The 16,877-nt window shown below is 52.0% G+C and overlaps 1 long non-coding RNA gene across 1 annotated transcript; it reads left to right on the top strand.

The window, feature by feature from the left end:
- Window positions 1-706: 706 nt before the first annotated feature.
- Window positions 707-8,826, top strand: LOC149126149 (uncharacterized). The gene is made up of 3 exons (XR_016234902.1): window positions 707-1,019; window positions 1,892-2,019; window positions 8,509-8,826. It is a non-coding gene; the product is annotated as an uncharacterized LOC149126149 (long non-coding RNA).
- The last annotated feature ends 8,051 nt before the right edge of the window (window positions 8,827-16,877 follow it).

Below are 16,877 nucleotides of genomic sequence, written 5' to 3'. Positions count from 1 at the left end.
GACTAGAGGCTGTATTTGGAGAGGCAGTTGGCACACTGTTTGGGATATTGCACCCCTATGGGGATGCCTGGGTTCAAGACCTGGCTCTGCTCCTGATACCGGATTATGGCCAAGGTGCACCCTGGAAGGCAACAGGTGATGACTTGGGTGCTTTGGTCCCTGCCTGCAACATGGGAGACCTGGATGGAGCTCCTGGCTTCTTGGCTTTGGCCTGGCCCAGCCTTGCAAGTTGTGAGCCTTTGGGGGATGATCCCGTGGATAGAAGAACTCTCTCCCTCTGTGCCTTTCAAATGGAGAAATAAATACAAATACAAATAAAGACAAGTCCTCAGGTGCCCTGAGCAGAGGGGGAAGCTGTTGCACTGGACACAGCAGATTCCTGTGACTGAATCTGGGAGCCCTGAGCCCCGATTATTTGGCAGTTCATTTGCCTGTCCACATTGGCCGGTGCTCTTACCTTGGCTGAGAGCTGAGTGTCACATTGAATGCCATTGCTACTCCATTCTGGAGATTGTGTTTGCCATGGATAGACGCTGAGCCAAAAGGAAATGTCCAGAGTGATATATCAAGTTCCTTTCCTTTTGGCTCTGTTTTTAAGTCCTGTTTCTCAGAAGCCTGCCTTAAGCAATATAAGAAGGCAGCAGTGAACTTGAGGCTTGTTCGTTCATTCATTCAATAAATATTAACTGAGAAACCTGCTGTATGCCTGACACTCTGATCCCTTTTCAGCTCAACAGGAATCAATGTGAGAAACAAACATCTTGTTTGGACCAGCAAGGTGTGGTTTGCTAGCCTGGACATGTGTCCTCTCGGGTACATCACAGCTGCCAATCACAGCAGGTTTTGAAGACAGGAACGAGCTGAGTATAGGACAAAGCTAGGAAGGCAGAAGAAGAGATGTGTGGACCTGGGCGAGGACCTAGGATCCCTCTTAGTGTTCAGATCCAAGGCCCGGTGGCAGCATATTTGAGTCTTTCTATCTACATCCGGTGCTCTGAACCAGGCAAAGAGCAGGCAAGGTGAGTGCTTAAACTATTGAGAACAGGGTCAGGAGCTAGGAGAGGGAAGGCCTAGGATCAGGAGAGGCAGGATTGGGTAAGACTGAGAGGATGACAGAAGTCAGCATCTCTCCACCCTCCCATGCATTCATTCACTCACTCATTAATTCACTGTACTTATTCTATGAAATATAAAGATCAAGATATTCTGCATACCCTCAACAGGGGGAGAAAGGCAAGTAGCATTAGTTACTAATCGAACCTTACCATGCACAATGTAAGTCCCTATCTTTAGAGTAACACAAAGAAGGCCAGTTGTGGGGTGGATGTCATGGGTTCAGCAGCCACCTGGGCCACCTGCATCCCATATCAGAGTGTCTGGAATCGAGTCCCGCCTCTGCTTCCACTCCAGCTTCCTGCTGATATGCACCCTGTGAGGCAGCAGATGATGGCCCAGGTATCTGAGTCCTTGTCATCCACCTCCGAGACCTGGATGGTGATGCTGGCTCCTGGCTGCTGTCTGACCCAGCCTTGTCAGCTGTAGGCATGTGTGGAATGAACCAGCAGATGGAAGATCTCTCTCTCTCTCTTTCTCTGCCTTTCAAACAAATAAAAATAAATGATGTTTAAACAAAAGATGGCCAAATTTCACCAGTATACACTATGGACTATATTATAGAAGAGGAGCCGTGAGCTTAGGGAACCTGAATGTTTAATAACCAACACCTGCCCTTTGCTTTGGAGGGAGGCCTTCTCTGTCTTCTGTGGCTACTAGCTCTGCAGACGTTCTAGATCACCTGTGACCAGTGCAGTGTCTCTGCCCATAAAATATGCAGAAACATACAAGACTCTTGGAAAAGTACTTCCCAACAATGATCAGCTTTACCTTTTAGGATGACAGTGTTGTGGAAACAGAAGAGAAACAGAGAAGCCTCCAGCCCTGGCACTAAGAATTCTTCTACCCTCCTCGGGCAGGATTCAGTCCTACTGCAGGACAGCCGGGACTAGGCTGTTGACCCAGGTAAATGAGATCACCAGCAGAAGAGACAAAGGAAGGTGTAGTATTGAACACTCGCACCTGCTGGCTTTATGAAAAACACACGAGTTCATTCTATTAGCATCCCAGGGCAGGTAGCTAATTAGAAAAGCAGCCTGCCCTGGGTGGGCCTGGGGAGCTTTTGTCTCCAATTCCACGTGATGGTCTGTCCGAGGGAAAGAAGGCAGCGAACCTCTGTAGAGGCTCCATCATAGGCCAGGGAGAGTGAGCAACATGTCTGCAGCCTTCATGCATCTCCTAACAACCATTTTTTAATTGTGGGAAAATAGACATAGCCTAACGTTTCCCGTTGCAACCACTGTCGGGCATACATTTTAAAATGGCCTTCAGTTCATCCACAAGGTGTGCGAGGGTCACCAGCACCTAGTTCTAGAACATTCCTATCGTTTCAAATAGAAACCTCACACCAAGGAAGCAGCCACTCCTCATTCTTGCCTCCCTGCCAGCCCCTGGAAACCACTACCTTCTGCCTCTGTGGACTGGCTTGTGCTGAGCACTCATGGGGATCTTTCCATATAAGGACTGCTCTTCTCATTCCACAGTACAGAGAAGTTCATCTGCCGTCCAAGGCCGCAGGTGACAGATGCAATGGGTTCCATACAGGGCTAACTTAGGGGCTCCCAGGAACAGGTGCCCTGCTGGTGTGTCCAGGCATGAGTAGGACAGGTGAGGGGTTGGGGTACTGCTTACCATGCCTCAGTCAGAGGGAGGCAGGAAGGAAGGGTGCTTTGGGTGGAGAAAGGGCCCAAGGTGTTGATGGGTGGGGATGGGGGCAGCCAGGCAGGGGGCCAGGAGCCAGGTGCTGTCTCTGCTGTGGCGGTGTCTGGGGCGGGGGAGCTTCCCGCAGGCTTCACCCACACACTCCAGATGCCAGGGCTTTGTTTGCTCAGGGAGCCCCCAAGCAGAACCGCCTGGAAGTCAGCCAACTCCGATGTCTTTTTCTGCAAAGAAACCAGACCTGTTTTTGGCTGAAACTCTTTGTCAGCTGCCAACGCCTCCAGGCTGTGGGGTGGGGTAGGGGGCAGGGGGCTGAGGGCCTGGGAGTTCACGGAGGGCCCTGGGGGCCAGAGAGGCAGCTGCCAACGTCGCCTCCCGTGGAGCTGTGTGAGCCTTTTGTTCACTTCCTGGGCACGCATGAGACACTGGTCTGGGCACTGCCTACCCCCCGCTGTCTGGGGCCTCTGAATTTTGCCTGCCTCTTGGGCCCTGGGGCGGTGGGGTTCACTGCCTGGGCACTTGCTGCTCAGGGTGCCTCTTCTCTTGCTTGGGGGGTGTAGGGTTTGTGTCTGGAAGGGTTCCTCCACTGGTTCCTAAAACCCAAGAGGCTCATGGGAATGTGCCCCCCTACCTACCTGGCTCTGCCTGCCCTACCCCATTGCCTGGGAAGCAGAAGTGGGTAGAGAAGCTGGGTTCCACCAAGGTGTCCTGACCACCCTCTGGGGAGGAGACTCTTCTCCTGAGTATCTGTCTCACCCGGGACATGGCGTCCTTTGGCCCCAGGGTGCTCAGAGGGTTAAGCGCTCAGCAGACAGATCCCCCTCCATATGGGCTGTGCCCTGGGAGCTGTCATGGGAGAGTCCCCGCCGGTCCCTGCAGGCCTTGGGGACACAATTGTGACTGCATCTGGCTGTGTCTGACTCCAGTCAGAGCAGGTGGGACTGGAGGTGGGTGGCTTCCTCCTGGCCATGAACTGTCCATGAATGTGACTGCACAGATGTCTGTCTGTCTGCCTCCCTCCCACCACACCTCCCTTGGAGGAATTTCCAAGTTACCTGACCCCCGTGGGAGTCTGCTCCTTGCAGTCAGGGTAGTGACCTTGTAATGCCTTGTGGGAGATGAAGGAGGAGGACGGCACAGGAGACACCTGGCTGCCCACAAGGATGGATCCTGGGGTGAGCTGCCTGGGCTCCCTACGGAGCAGGCACAGAGGCAGAAGGGACCTGGGTTTATCCAACTGCCACATGCCGACGTGCGAACTTGGGTAATAAACCTCTTTTCCTCAGTGAGCGAGCCCCTCCCTCATCTGCAGAAGGGGTCATTCCTACCTTGTTAAGTTGTGAGGTTTAATGGAGAGGACACATGTGAAAGGCCTAGAAAACAGGTGACAGGTGCACCCAGTTTCTTGGTGTGTGCTGTCTCCAGAAAGCAGTGGCTGGGGTAGCTCTGGGCCCAGCACCCCCAGCCCTTTCTGGGCCATGTCTCTGGTTCTGGCCTCTGCTTCTGACTGTCTGGGAGAAAGCCCTCCCGCTGGCTGACTCTCCCAGCTGCAAGCTGCATTTCTATTCCTTGAGGAAAGCTGGCCTCTACTCTTCCACTTGAGCCACCGCCACTCTGTTCCTGGCTATGTTGGTTCCAAAGGACTGAGCTGGGATGTGTAAACTCTCCTGCCCCGTGGCATAGGAGGCAGAGTACACACACTTTAGAGCTGGCTGGCTTGGCTGCAAGCACTGGCCCCTCTGCTAATTCACTCCCCCGGTGCCTAGGGCTGTGTTTAACCTCTCTCTGCCTCAATTTCACCTGTTCTAAGAGGTAGATGAGATGACCTCACCTACTGATCTGAGCTCTAGGGGAGACTAGAGGAGCTGATACACACACACACAGGACTTGGGATGACACAGGGAAGTGGCTTGTCGTTGTCCATCCTGGGGTTTGCCTGGGGACCACTGGGCCTCTGGGCAGAGTGTGGATGAGGAGGGACGTAGCACGCTCTAATTTCCAGAACAAGGGACGAGGAGAGGGGCGGAGGGAGGAAGAAGAAAGTGAATGGCTCTCAGTGCCTCCTGGGTGCCAGTCCCCATCCAGGTGTTCACCCTGTGTTGATGCACTTCCCGTGATGAGAACCCCATGAAGCAGGTAGCTAATTTTACTTTATGGTTGAGGAGGGAGCAGGCTATGGGAGGTTATGCACCTTGCCCAGGTCTCAGGTAGAGCCTGATGAGTCAGGGTTCAACACCAGGGTCTCTCTGAAAAGCCTATTATTCCCTCGTTACCTTTCACCTCTTCCTATTGACTGTAGCGGTCATTCTTAGAACAGAAGGAGGACTGCTGTTTAAGACTTCTTCAATGTGTCCTTGTTTGGACATCTTTTAAGAGCTGTCATAAGAGGTTGTGGGGTAATCTATAAAGATTAAAGCCAACTCCTTCGTCCCAAACATTGCAAACTGCCTGGGACACTCTTGGGTCACATTGCTAGCATACTGATGGTGGCGCCACTGTCAGTCTGTCCCTCCAGTGACCTAGGGATTTGGTGGCACATGACCATTTATGGCCACAACATGGAAAGATTCTTGGCTGGCTCCATGACACCTGCCACTCAACAGTAACTTCTTTTCATTACAAAGTGTTACTTGCTCCAGAAAAAAAAAAAAAAAGTGACTGCTTTTCTTTACATTCCAAACCATCGAGAACCTTCTGATGTTTTCCAGGATGTAAACATCTTCAGGAATGCTCTCTGCCGTTTTCACAGGCTTGGGTAGACGGCAGCCTCCCGTGACTGGGGCTGTAGAAACGGGATATGGGAGGCAGAGATGGTGCAGGTCATGGTGGTGGGGTGCCTTTGGCTGTGGGGATGGGAGGGAGTCCCACAAGATGTGCAGAGTGGGGGCACCAGGAAGGGGGTCCAAGGCACGTGGGCTCCCAGGCTGGCAAAGGGGAGGGTGGCGGCTGACACTTGGTTGCCCAGCACAAGCTGCTCCTGTGTGTGTGGGGGTGGGGTGGGGGGGGGAGGGAAGGGTGGGCAGGGATTCAGGGGAAGGGAGAAGCCCAGGCGCCTCTCTTGGGGAGTTCCCTGGAGGCGCGATTGTGTCAGGGAATGCTCGGAAGTCTCCAGAGATTGGTTGGCCCTGAGCTTCTCTTAGATTCGGGCTGCTTATTCTGCAGAGCAGAGAGCTGGGAAGGGCAACCACCTCCCAAAATGGGGAGTGCTCCAGGGGCTCCCCAGCTCAATTACAAGACCAAAGGAGGGGCCGGCGCTGTGGCGCAGCAGGTAAAGCTGCCACCTGCAGTGCCAGCATCCCCTATGGGCGCAGGTCCTAGTCCCGGCTGCTCCACTTCTGATCCAGCTCTCTGCTGTGGCCTGGGAAAGCTCAAGTCCTTGGGCCCCTGCACCCGCATGGGAGACCTGGAGGAAGCTCCTGGCTCCTGGCTTCGGATCGGCGCAGCTCCAGATCCGCGCAGCTCCAGCCGTTGCCGCCAACTGGGGAGTGAACCAGTGGATGGAAAAAAGACGAAAGGAGCTGCACGTGGCTTGCTTAGTGCCCTGTCTCCACCTGTCACTCCCTGCCTTGCTCCTTGCTTTGCCATCCCCGGCCCTGACCGGCTTCGGCACCTTCACACGCTGAAGCAGAACTGGGTTGGTGGTGAGGAGAGATAGCTGGCTGTGGCGGAAGCCATGTCCACATCCCAGAACGCCACAGCTGAGAGGGACCTCAGAAATCGGCCATATACCCCACCTCAGCCCCCGCCCTCCAGTGAAGGGACCAAAGCCAGCGAAGGTGCCCACCTGACCCTGGTAGGATTGGACAGCTTGTGCAAGAAGCAGCAGCAGTGCCTGTAGCCCTCTGAGGAAAGACGGGAGCTAACTTTCCAACGATGGCTCTCAGACCTCCACAGATATTTGCCCTGCTGAAATCGGCTTGCTGGGGATGGCAAACACTCCCTTTGGCCAAGCCTTGGTTTTCTTTAGGTCTGTGAGGGTGGAGGACAGCAGTCTCCTGGCACACACGCCTGGGGGTGCCGCCTATGGGGCACATTCACCACTGCATGGTGCCGGGGGAGGAACAGCAACGTGGCGAAGCCCAGTGAGGTGCCAGACACACTACCCACCCCAGGGATCCCCTCTGTCCTGTCCCCACTGCCCCTCACACCTGAGATTTGCTCCGAACTGGGCGTTTTGGTGTCAGCTGGTTGTGAGTTCTGCGATCACCTGGCCGGGGTGGGGTGGGGTGGGGTGGTTTCTGTCTGTCAGTTCCAGATTTCTAACTATCCTGTCTTCTCATCATTGCTGCTGCCTGGTTAGCATCGCTGCTCATCACGACTGTCAGCCTGCATTCCTGAGAGGCCGCCGGCTGACACCAGGAAGGCCCCCGTGCTGGTGGCTCTGCGGAGCCAGCTTTGCCTAGGGCGTGGGTGGGCGGAGGCTGGGGCAGGCGCCAGGCCTGCTCCTGGGGTGGTCTCTGCAGTGAAAGGGCAGTGCCAGCCCCCCTGCCTCCCACAGAGATGAACATGAGTGACTCTCGACCACAACCCCAGGCAGGAGGTCTCAATGTTCCCATTTTCCAGATGAGAAAATTGAGGCTGAGAAGTGGAAACTCTTGTCTAAGATCAGGCAGCTAATAAACAGCAGAGCAGCACTCTGACCCCCAGGCTGACGGGCGCTGTCCCCAGCCCTGTTCTAATCCCTTGAGGCAGGTGTGATCAGCCCTGTTTTATAGACGAGGAAACAGATGTTTGGAAAGGCAGTCACTCATCGGAGGTCACACGCGAAGTAGCCGGCAGCAGTGCGGGTGGAGCCCAGGCCTCTGGGACGCCAGAGCCCCAGGACAAGCTCTCAAGCTGCCTCGGCAGAGGGCCTGCCATGTGGTGGGACACAGGCCCAGACCCATGGGAACTATTTCTTCTCTAGGCCCTGACCCTCAGCCCTAGCGCCTGCTCCAGCTTGTGGGTCTGGCGAGGAGGAGGGTTCTCCCCTTCCATCCCTTCTCCACGCTCTGGGGCCCTGCCAGTGCCAAACCAGGGTGAGCACTGCATTAACGGTCGGCAGCCTGGGTCAAGTTCTGTGCCACCCCTTGACCTCAGGCGGTCACTGCTTTGCAGAGTGGGACCATGAGCCTGGCGAGCTTCTCAGGGGCGCAGGAGGTGCAGCTTAGAAACCGGCCCAGTGTTGCCTGACCCCCCAGGGCAGTGCCAGTCTGCTTCTCCCCTCCCCAGAGGCTTGGCTGAAATGGGGCCCCTACCCCCCAGGCCCTGGATGTAGGCTTTTAGAGTTCAGTCTCTCTTCTTCTGCAGTTCTCCTGTCTTCTCTTTGATGACTGCAAATCAGCTCCTTGCCAAAGATGAACTCACTAAATTAAGAGTGGCACAAGGGTAAGGCTGGACCCAAATGCTCCTAATAAAAAAAAGACTCAAAAGAATTCAACAGCTGGGGACTGGCACTGTCGTATAGCTGATAAAGCTGCTGCCTGGGTGCTGGTTTGAGTCCCGGCTGCTCCACTTCTGATCCAGCTCCCTGCTGATGGCCTGGGAAAGCATAGGAAGACGGCCCAAGTCTGTGGGCCCCTGCACCAGCATGGGAGACCCAGAAGAAGCTCCCGGCTCCTGGTTTCGGACTAGCCTAGCTCAGTTGGAGGCCATCTGGGGAGTGAACCAGCAGGTGGAAGGTTTCTCTCTATAGCTGCCTTTCAAATAAATAAATCTTAAAAAAAAAGAATTCAACAACTGACATCTCAACACTAGGCCCTCTTCTCAGAGCATCGCAGAAATGGGCAGGCCCCAGGGAACACAGGAACACCCAGAGAGAGCTGTACAGCCCAGACACGCCTGAGTCCCTGGTGCTTTACAGAAGAAATACACTGGCCTCCTGTCGTCGACCAATCAGTGGAAGGCAGCGGGAACTGTGGACCAACCAGAAATCCACACGCTGGCTCCCCACCTTCTGCTCACCACCTGGCTATGTAGGGCTCGGGGCTCCCTGTCCTTCATCTCGTGGGGAGTTTGGGAGTTGAGCCACCGCCGTCTGACTCCCTGTTCTACCCTTGGTTAAATAAACTTACCTTCTTCCACCAGCCCTGTGGGGTCAGTGATTGGCTTGGGTGGCCTCTCTCCAGCCCCCAGGTCAGTGCCCGATGCCCCCCCGCCCCGGCCCACTGAGCTGCTGGTCTGGTCTGTTGGACCACATTTCTCCTGGTTTTCTGGGCTCCAAGGGAGCCTCTGCCCCCCCACCTTCTTAGCCTGGGGTCTCTGACTCACACACACACAAGAAGATTCCAGCGCAGGCCACCCAGCTGTCTGGTGACAAAAGCCAAGCATAAATAACGAATAGTTACCTGGTGCCTGCAACCTGTCAGGCACTAAGCATTTAGCCCTCCAAAAAGCTACTTGAGAATTGTCCCCAGTTCACTCTTGATGAAAGCCAGGCTCCCAATGGCCACCCTGGAGGCCCAGGGCCATGCAGATGGAGAAGGAGGGAGTGGGTCTCCAGCTCTGGTCTGTCTCATCCACCTGGGAGCCAGATCCTGCTCTGCCCACCCCCTACCCCACTCTGTACACCTGAGGTCAACAGGTGCAGCCTCCTGGCTTGCTGGCCCATGTCCGTGGTGGTCCGTCTGTCCAGGGGGCGGAAGCTGGGACTGGCAACTTGGTTGGCAGGCATGATTTCTTCAATCATCAGAAGAAATCAGAGAACAGTCCTGCCACCAGTTCCAGCCTCTCAAGGACAGTGTCCCCCCTTCCCGGCCTGCAGTCCGCCGGGAGCTACCCCCAGGCCCAGGCGGAGCTGACAGAGGCACCCAAGCAGGGGCAGCCTCCTTGGTGGGTAGGGACATCTTCTGCCACTGGGGTCACAGTGACCCAAGCACGATCCTGGACAGGTCGCTTTAATTATCTGAGCCTCAGTTTTTCCATCTATGAAATGGGCCCATAACCTTACATCAGGGTGTGAAAATGCTGGAATCCGGTAAACTCTGGACGGTTCTTGCTTGGTCACATGTAGGACTCAGCTCACAAACGAAAAAGTGTATATCATTGTTCAGAAATCACTATGAATTTCAGGGCGATGGTGGCGCAGCGTTAAATCAAGCCGGGGCTTTCTCAGCGCGAGGCCCTGTGCAGGCACCGGTGGATCCTTGAAGCCGCGCGGGCGCTGGGTTTGCAGCCTGGGGCGCGCTCCCGCCCGCAGCCGCTCGCTCGGGTGCTGCGGTCCCTGCGCTTTCGGCGGGGCGCCTGCTCCATCTAGCGGCGAGATGGCGAACAGCACCTACCGCTCACACTGGGTGGGCGTGGGGCTCCTCTGAGTGACCTCTGCGGCCTGCGTTGGCATCCTCCGCGTCCAATAGGCCGCCACGTCCTCCACACTGACCCCCGGGGTCACTCGCGGGTCCCGCCCTATCATGAGTCTGTGCCCATCTTTAAGTGGCTCTTAAGGTCCGCAGCGCCACCCCTCTCCGCACCAGCGCCACTCCCTCCTCAGGGTCTCTTCCCGCAGCTGGAGCCCTTCTGTGGCTCGAGGAAAAAACCCATTTCCTTAGGCCGCATCGAAGCCCGTGCGCCCTTCCACCTTGCCTGCCTCTTCCGCCGTCTGCCTGCCCCATGTCCCTTGAACACGCGTCCGTGCCTGCCCCTGCCGGTGTGGACACCACTCCCCAACATGCCCCCCGCCCCGCAGTGCCTACCTCCTGCCCACCCACCTTTGGACAGGTCGCCTTCCAGGATGGTTCAAGTCCTCGGGGATATCCCAGACAGCACGAAGGTGCGGCCAGTTCGGAGTGGGCCTAGACCTGAAGCCCTCGCCATCGCGGCTCAGCCCGTTTCCTTGGGGATAAAGCAGATCAAATGAAGTGGGATTATTTGGGTAAGGATTCAGTAATTTATATTGGGCGTCCAGTGCTGTGCCCGACTCACGGTGAGTAGGAAGTAAACGTTGCTTGGTCGTGGTTTTGGGCGTTGCTAAGTTGAGTCCATTAATTACCAGCCGAGCGGCCTTGAACTAGTGATTCCAGCCCCTTGAGCTCTGCTTGTCCGGAGACCGAAAAGCCGACTTTGTGTCAGGCCCCTGGGGACGGGGGACTAGGTGAGGCGCCACGGTGAGGTGCTGACCACGCGGAGGCGTCCTCGGCGCTCTGTCCGCTCGGAACCTGGTTTCTCGGCCATCTAACTGTGCTGTCATTGTTGCGCATGTATTTGTCTGGAAGGCAGAGTGGACACCGAGAGGGAGAGCTTCCCCCCCCTGCTGGTGCACTCCCCGGAGTCCCTGTGAGCTGGGCTGAGCCCAACCAGGAGCCAGGAACTCCACCGGGGTCTCCCACGGGGTGGCCGGCCCCGAGCACCTGCTGCCTTCCAGGCACAGGAGCAGGAAGTTGGATCGGAAGGGCAGTTGCTGGGGCTCCGGCAGCGCTGTGATGTGGGAGCAGGTGGCCCAGACGTGGGCTTACTGCCACCCAGACTGTGGGCCGTTGTGAGGACCCCAGCCTCCCAGAGTGCTCCGAACCACACACTGTCCCCACCCTGAAGGATCTAGATGGGTTTAGTGCGTGTGTCAGTCCCCACACGCCCAGAGACGCAGAACTGGCAGGGTGTTAACAGGACGCATGCATGTTTATGTGTGTGTGCAACTAGGGGGATAGGTAGTGTGAGACACACACACACACAGCTGTTAGGGAAACCATTTTCTTGATTGTGAGGACTGCCAAGTCCAACGCTGACACCCTAGAAGAGCTGGTGCTGCCCTTCGAGTTCCAGGGCCGTCAGGAGGCACAGCTTCTCCGTGCAGGGTCCCCTGTCTTTTCCTTAGTCTTCAGTGGCTGGGGTGAGGTCCCCCGCCATTACGTCAGGGTCGGCTGATTCAGTGTCCATCTCACCCAGAGCAATAGCTGGACGAGTATTAGATCACAAACTGGCTGCCGTGGCCCAGCCAAGGCAACCCCATCCCAAGTGCCTAGCATTTATCATTCACTGGAATTTATCATATCAGTCCTCTGCCTCCCCTTACACCTCTCTGCAGTCCTCTCTCCCTTCTTTCCATCTAGACCAGTAGCAAGCCTGGTGCCCTTGATTGCTGTCCTGGATAGACCCCACGGTAGTCCCCTCCCCCCCCAGCCATGCCTATTCAATGTCAGCATTAGCAGTGCCCCCCTTGGGCTGGGCAGGAAGTGGGTTGGGGTTTATTCGTGGGGGAATTGCATACTCTTGCTTCCCAAGCCCCTGCCACAAGACCCTTGGCCTCATGGACGTAGCCCACAGTGGACACCACTGAGTGTGGCTCACTGTGGAGGCAGGTGACGCAGGATTGGGGGTGGCTGGGCAAGTGGCCTCTATGGGGCTCTGGGATGCAGGTGGGTAGGTGGGCAGACCCCGAAGTGGGCAGGCCTCCTGGTGGTGTTGGGAGTGATGGCATTGCTGCTGGAGAAATCGGGCAGGAGACTGAGCGCCAGGGCTCATGGATGGGAGACGCCTCCTGAGGAGGGGACCATCACCCAAGAAAGGTGTTGCAGTTCGGTGGTGTGCATGGGGACACTGGGCCTAATTTTTAAATCGCTTTATTAAGATATTCTTGCATGCAACAGGTTCCTTATATTTAAGGTGTGTAAGTTAATATTTTTGATATGTGTATCCACCTATAAAACCATCACACAATCAAGATGATAGACATATCCCAAAAAACTTCTTCTTGCTGCTTGGTAATCTCTCTGCTATGCCCCTTCTCATCCCCTGGGAACCACTGATCTGCTTTCTGCATCATGGATTAGTCTGCCTCTTCTAGAACTTCACCCTAATGGAAATATGCAGGAATATTCTCTTTTGTCTGGCTCCTGTCAGCATCATTATTTTGAGATTCATTCATATTGCAGATCAGTAAGTTATTTTTCAACGCTGAGTTGTATTTCATCGTCTCGATGGGCAGAGTTTTGTTATTCACTCCCCTGTTGATGGACATTTGGGGTTTTTCAGGTTTTGGCTGATATAGATAAGCTGCTACAGATGTTTGTGTACGCATGTCCTTTATAAGGAAAGACCTAGGTGAGAAATGGCTGGATCACATGGCAGGTCCATGTGAAAGTTTTTAAGACATTGCCACCTGTGTTCCCCCTGTGCGTGAGCATTCTGGTTCTCCAGCATATCTCCAGCATATCTCAGCAACATATCATGTGATCAGTCTTAGCTGTAGCTGTTTAAATAAATGCATAGTGGTATCTCACTGTGATCTGAACTTCCATTTTCCTGATGTCTAGTAATACTGAACCTCTTTCAAGTTAAGCATCTTTTTTTGCTTTGATGATGTATCTCTTGTTTCTTTTAGTGGAGCTGTGCGAACTCTGTATATATGCTGGATACAACTTGTGCATCAGATGTATGCCTGGCACATAGTTTCCTCCCATACGCACATTTGACTGGCATTTTCATTCTCTTATTGTCAACGAGCAGACTTTTTTTGTTTTGGTGATGTTGGCCTTATCAATTTGTATTTGGATGGATCATGCTTTGTAAGAAATCTTTGCCTAACCCAAGGTCAGAAGTTTTGTTTTTATGGGTTCTACATTTAGGTCTGTGATCCACTGGAGTTTAATTTTTGTTTATGATATGACACATGAGTCCAATCGTCTTCCTTTCTTGGTCACATGGGCATTCCACTGTGCCACTGCCGTTTCCAGTTCATCTGGTCACCTCTGTCTGTCTAGGTCAAGGCCATGGGCGTGGCTACTGTAGCTTTATCAAAGGGCTCGAGGTCAGGTGGTGTTTGTGCTCCCATGTTATGCTTCTTTTTCCAGATTGTTTTGGCTATTCTTGGACCTTTAATTTCCATATAGATTTTTGAATCAGTTGATCAATTCTGAGAATTCAGAAGCCTGATGGGATTTTGGTTGGAACTGAAGCAATAGACTAATTTTGAGAGAACTGACATTTAACAAGATAGAGTGTTCTGAGCCCATGAGCACTTTGTATCTCTTTATTTGTTTTTCCAGTTCTCTGAACAGCATTTTATAGAGTTCAATGTATAGGTCTTTATTTTTTTGGCCAGTTTTATCCCTGAGTGTTTAATGTTTTTGATGCTACATTGAATATTATTGTTTTTATAATTTCAGTTTCCAATTATTCACTGCTAGCATGAAGAAATACAATTGATTCTTGTATATTGATCTTGAATCCTGTGGCATTGATAAACTCACTTATTAGTTGTGGCAATTTTTTTGTGTGAATTGAAAATTTTTTACATAGATGATTATGTCAAATGAGAATAAAATCATGTCATATGAGAATAAAAATAATTTTATCTTGTTCTTTTGAATTAGAGGCATTTTATTTATTCTTCTTTCCTTATTGCACTGACTGACACCTCCAGTAGGAAGCTGAGCAGGGGGGAGGTGACGAGAGGGAAGTCTCACACTGCTCCTCTTCTTAGGGGAATGTGACCTTCGTGAGACACTAACCCTAAATTTTCAGCAGATGCTCTTTATCAGATTATGGAAGTTATCTGTTATTCCTAAGTTTTGGATCCTTTTTACCATTAAAGAATGATGGATAATTTTTTTAAAAAGATTTTTTTTTATTTATTTGAAAGACAGAGTTACAGAGAGAGGAAGATACAGAGAGAGGTGTCTTCCATCCGCTGGTTCACTCCCCACATGGCTGCAACAGTAGGAGTTGTGCTGATCCGAAGCCAGGAGCCAGGAGCTTCTTCCAGGTCTCCCACGTGGGTGCAGGGGCCCAAGGACTTGGGCCATCTTCTACTGCTTTCTCAGGCCATAGCAGAGAGCTGGATCGGAAGAGGAGCAGCTGGGACTAGAACTGGCGCCCATATGGGATGCCGGCGCTTCAGGCCAGGGCGTTAAACCACTGTGCCACAGCGCCAGCCCCGATGGATAATTTTTAAGAATTCCTGTTCTGCATCTATTGTGATGACTATAGGGTTTTCCCCCTTAATTTTGTTAATGTACTGAATTATATAGATTTCCTGAATATTACGTTAGCCCTAAATTCTTGGGTTGGACTCCACTTAGTCATGATATATTATCCTTTCAATATTTTGCTGTATTTGATTTGCTAATATTTTTGTATCTATGTTCATGAGGATACTGGTCTGTGAGTTTATTTTTTTCCCACAGTATCCTTGTCTGAGCTTAGTATTGGTGGAATGCTGGCTGAATATGAATGATTGGGGAAGGTGTTTTTTCCCTCTTCCATTTTATGAAAGAGTTTATGTAGAGTTTGCCTTACTTGAATGGAAATTATCAATGGATCTGCAGTTATAAAAATTTCTTATGTTTTTTTTTTTTTGCTGCCTAAAATTTTTATAGTCTTGTATTCTTATTCTTTTCTTTTTAAAAAAAGATTTATTTTATTTATTTGAAAGGCAGAGCTAGAGAGAGAGAGAGAGAGAGAGAGAGACTGATAGAGAGGTCTTCCATTGGCCTCAAAGGCCCCGGGCTGGGCCAGGCAGAGGCCAAGGCCATTAGCAGGGAGCTGGATTGGAAGTAGAGCAGCCAGGTCTTGAATAGGCATCCATATGAGATGCTGGCACAGGTTGACCACTTAGCCCACTGTGCCATACTGTATACTAAGTGAAATAAGCAAGGCACAGTAAGATAAACATTGGGTCACCTCACTTGTATGTGGAATCAAGATAATGGAACTCATAGAAGCATGGCTTAGAATGGTGGTTGTCTGGAGCAGCGCACGTGTGTGTGTGTGTGTGTGTGTGTGTGTATGTGTGTGTGTGCGCGCGCTCGTGGTGAGGGGGATGGGAAGATACTGATCAAGGGTAGAAACTGGGGCCAGTGCTGTGGGTGTAGTAGGTTAGGCCTGCAGTGCCAGCATCCCATATGCTTGCTAGTTTGTGTCCCGGCTGCTCCTCTTCCAACCCAGCTTTCTGTTTATGGCCTGGGAAAGCACTGGAAGATGGCCCAAGTGCTTGGGCACTCACCTGGGAGACCTGGAGGAGGCTCCTTGCTCCTGGCTTCGGATTGGCCCAGCTCCGGACATGAGGCCATTTGGGGAGTGAACCAGCAGGTGGAAGACCTTTCTGATTGTCTCTCCCTCTCTCTGTAACTCTTCCTCTCAAATAAATAAGTAAATATTTAAAAAATTAAAAAAATAAAGAAACAAAGCATAGAAAGTGTCGGTTATATGAGATGACTAAGTTTTGGAAATCTAATATACAGCACAATGACTGCTGATAATGGTACACTAGGCACTCTAAATTTGCTGACATCTTAAATGTTGTAATCATGCAAAAAATGAAAAGAAAAAAGTCATGCTAAGAGGTGTGGACATGCTAATTAGCTTGTTTGTGGCAATTCTGTTACATTGCATGTGATTATGTACAGGGGACTTTAAAGAATTTGTGGAGAAGTAGAATTAAAATAGAAAAATTAAAAAATACTTTTTCCACATCCGTTCCATCAAGTTCAAGATGCTTTTGTAAGTGATAGTATCAGTGAGGGTCCTGGGAATATAACTATTTTGATCAAATCTTTTTTGCGTTATTGGCTGAAGAAAAACAGGTGCCTGTTAGAGCGTTTTAAAGACTAGGAAAGAGAAAGAAGTCAGAAGGAGTCTAATCAGAACTGCAAGGAGGCTCTCCCTTTGAAACTCTCAAAATTGCCTGTTTGATGACAGGAATGGGCGAGAGCTTTGTGTTGGTGGGAAAGGCTCTTTCCCAGGCATTTTTCTGCTAAGGCTTTAGCTTGCTTTCTCAGAACACTCTCCTAAAAAGCAGATGTTATCATTGTTCGGCCTTCCAGAAAGTCAGAAGTACCTGGAGCATCCCAAACGCTGACTTCCATGACCATTGCCCTTGGCCGCTGAGCCAGTTTGGTTTTGAATGGGCGACTTCCACCTAGTTAGCCATTGTTGTGGCTGTGCTTTGCTTCAGGATCAGCTGGTTAAGTCATGCTTCCTCTCCTCTTACAGTTCTTCAAAGAAAATTAAAGGTTCTTGATCTGAGCTGCTTGCATGGAAAGTTTTGCTCGTGTCTGCTGCTGGTCTGCGTTCACCAGCTTTGACACCCTTTGGGCAGAAAGTCTGCTTTAGGTTTTTTGTCTGAATGGTTCCAGTAGAACCAGTTGTTCTGTCCATGGTGTTGGCTGTTATTTCTGATGTTAATCATTGCA

This window comes from Oryctolagus cuniculus, chromosome 6, assembly GCF_051225735.1.
Source record: "Oryctolagus cuniculus isolate XC-2025 breed Fujian yellow rabbit chromosome 6, ASM5122573v1, whole genome shotgun sequence".
In the NCBI taxonomy this organism is placed as follows: domain Eukaryota; kingdom Metazoa; phylum Chordata; class Mammalia; order Lagomorpha; family Leporidae; genus Oryctolagus; species Oryctolagus cuniculus.
The sequence above is the reverse complement of the archived record's forward strand: the minus strand, read 5'-3'. Positions and strand labels throughout refer to the sequence as shown.